The 3,202-nt window shown below is 42.2% G+C and overlaps 1 long non-coding RNA gene across 2 annotated transcripts; it reads left to right on the plus strand.

Annotated features, from left to right (window-relative positions):
* Positions 1-1,269: 1,269 nt before the first annotated feature.
* On the plus strand, positions 1,270-2,624 carry LOC143793319 (uncharacterized). Of its 2 annotated transcripts, XR_013220113.1 has the most exons (4): positions 1,270-2,119; positions 2,190-2,270; positions 2,358-2,418; positions 2,570-2,624. It is a non-coding gene; the product is annotated as an uncharacterized LOC143793319 (long non-coding RNA). The 2 variants fall into 2 exon arrangements; XR_013220112.1 differs by having other exon boundaries at positions 1,270-2,270.
* The last annotated feature ends 578 nt before the right edge of the window (positions 2,625-3,202 follow it).

Genomic DNA, 3,202 nt, shown 5'->3' on the forward strand with positions numbered 1-3,202 from the left:
CTTAACGGTAATTTAAGCACGGACATCTTCACAAAACCGACTGATTGTAACAGCCTTTTATTATACAACAGCTGTCATCCCATGTCAATAAAAAACAGTCTCCCTAGATCACAATTTAAAAGGGTGACCAGAATTGTCACCGATCCTTCCACTAGAGAAATTAGGCTACAAGAAATGTCCGATAAATTTAAATCCCGCCAGTATCCGTCTGATCTCCTTAACACGGAATCTTCCAGAGCCCTCAACGACCTAGACAGTACAACCTCCAGGGTACAAAAAAATCCACGACTTCCCTTTGTACATAACCACCATCCCACAATGCACAAAATACACAACCTAATCAGAGGACACTGGCCTCTTCTCAGCAAGGCCTATCCCAAAATCTCTATCTTTAAAGATCCACCTTTAATGTGTACCAGACGACCTAGGAATATACGGGACAGAGTGGTAAGAGCGGACTTAGGTCCACAGAAATCATCATTATCTAGAACTCTGACAGGCCTAAGTAGAACAGGCACTTTCCCATGTCTAAATTGCAGATGTTGCTCCAACATTATCAAGGGCAATGAGATTGTACATCCGCGTACTGGGAAATCATATCCCATTAAAGAATACTATACTTGCGACACAAACTATGTAGTCTACATCATCAAGTGCCCTTGCGGGTTACTCTATGTGGGTGAAACGACACAAGCCATCAAAGATCGAATATCAAGCCATAAGTCTACAATTAGATGTGAAAAGGTATGGCTACCGTTACCACTACATTTTAAGGAGGCAAGACATAATGTGTCGCAACTTAGGTTCCAGATTGTTGAAAGAGTTCCTCGCCCGAGGAGGGGTGGTAATCATACTCAACTATTGAAACAGAGGGAAACATTCTGGATCTACACTCTTGATAGCCTCCATCCTAGGGGATTGAATCGAGAAATAGACTGGCTAGCATAATTAACTTTATTTTTTGCCCCTTTTTCTAGACCTAACCCTCTGCACTATTAGCCTCATCCTTCTGCGCACTCGAGACGGTAAGATATACCCCAGAGCCCTTTGTTTTAAAACAGTACCCCATATTATTTTACATTTTTTACTTCATTATTTTTCTCTTATTTTTCATTTGTTATATTTACTTTATTTTTTATTTTTTATTTTTTCTATTTTTATTATTTTTATTTTTATTTTTTCACATTTTTTCACATTTCCCCCTCTTTTTTCATTTATTCATTCATTCATTCATTCATTTTTCTTTATTTCATTTATTCCTCAATTTATTATTTATTATTTATTGGTTTGGACTCCTACCATGTATCTGCACATAAATATGCAACTGTTTTTCCTTGTACTGTATAGTATATGTTATCTTTTACCTTTGTGGGCTTTTCTAACCCTTTTTTTCCATCATCAGTTGCCACTAGGTCTCTGTTATCAGCCATCCACATCTTCGACAGGGTGCCCCCCTGGTACACAAGCCCTGGACTGGGTTCATAACATCCTGCTCTCCTTATAGATATAGCGCAGATGTCACCAGAGTCTGCACTATTCAAGCGCCTGTAGACTCTGTCCCGGCACCTCACATCCACTGCACTTGTACACTGGATGCTCTTCCAACAGTTGCGCCGCCCCCTCCTGTTACAGCGCCCACAGCGCAGGCTCTGACGGTCTCTCGGCCTCTTGCATGCTTGGACTCACACGCAGTGCGCAGGCCCAGCCATTTTTTGGCTGACCTATCTAGCTCCGCTCCCATTGCGCATGCGCTAATGGCCGTAACTACTACTGCGCACGCGCCGGCGTCCCTGCACTCGCGCCAGATACAGGAGCACCTGGGACCATAAATGAGCGCCCTCTGGACACTCACACATAGCGCTGCCACAAGCATTGACACGGCCGGTGTCTGCACATCCCACTGAATCACCAATGCTGGTGCCTGCCACTCCATACATGGAAAACTGAGGACAGATGTGAGCCACCACCATCAGATAAGTTACCAGTGCATGATGGCTCTTGTTGTGCCATATCCTTAACGCCTTCTATCTCTCTTTAGCTGTACGGAGTCACTTAATTTACTGGTCTGACGTCTCAACAGTATCACACATTGGCTCTGGCTGGCTCCATAAATTAAGAGGTAGTATTTCCCTTGTGATCTGTTACATATACAATATGTAAGGTGTATTTATATCCTCACATTTTTTCAGCCGTACAGATTTCCACCAATTACTGGTCCATTATTTTAAAAGCAACAGGCTTTGGCTCTGACAGGCTTCCCAAACACCCAGGTAGTTACTTCCATTTTTTCTACCACCGTGATGTCACCAGTAGAAGATAATATCTAATATCTAGTGTGTCTATATTAACTCCTACAGCCATTGGAGCGCATACCTACCTACTTCCCACTACGGCAGCCACGGCATCAACAAAATTAAGGTGACTAACATGCGTTTAGCTCCAATACTATAATATAGCCTCTGGCCTGTGTACGCTCCCACATGACCGCCAGGTCCAGGGTTGCTTTCATTTTTTATCCTACCAGTAATATAGCTATACGACTCTTCTTTTGTCCTATTACCCCTCACAGGTCTGCCTACCTTTACCTTTTGGCTGATACCTTAGCAAGCACTATTCACATTCCCTAGAGTAAGGAAGAAACTTCTACCTAAGGGTATGCTTAAATCTTTACCGTCTCCTCTTTAATATCAATCTGTTGTGCTTTTCTGAAACCCTTCATCTTTCCGTTGTCTTTTGTCCTTTTTATATTCACTGATGACACGGTACTAGATGGTCGTCTTTTTCCTCAGCATGCGGCTATGACATGTGCTCAGAATTGTATATATGTAGATATGTATCATTGTTGTCTACACTAATGTATATAGTTATTTACTATGTTTTATTTTTATTTGTTTCAGCGATTTAGTGATCAAGGCCACGGGTTGGCCGAAACGTTTGTACTTATCGCTTCACCTGAACATGTTTTCAATAAAGTTACTCACATGAATCAAATATCTTCATCGTACGAGTGCAGTGATTATATATTCTGTGACTGAGAGGACCACGGGTTCCGTTCACTTGCACCGTCACCTCCACTGTTGTTGTGTGCCAGCCTTCTAGACTTCTTATAATTTTCAGCTAGACTCTCCAGGAATCTGAAGTTTGGTTCCCTGTCATTCACGTTGCTACATCACACCTCAGGAATCCCAGGTTCTTTTCTCAG

Source organism: Ranitomeya variabilis, chromosome 1 (assembly GCF_051348905.1).
Source record: "Ranitomeya variabilis isolate aRanVar5 chromosome 1, aRanVar5.hap1, whole genome shotgun sequence".
NCBI classification, from domain to species: domain Eukaryota; kingdom Metazoa; phylum Chordata; class Amphibia; order Anura; family Dendrobatidae; genus Ranitomeya; species Ranitomeya variabilis.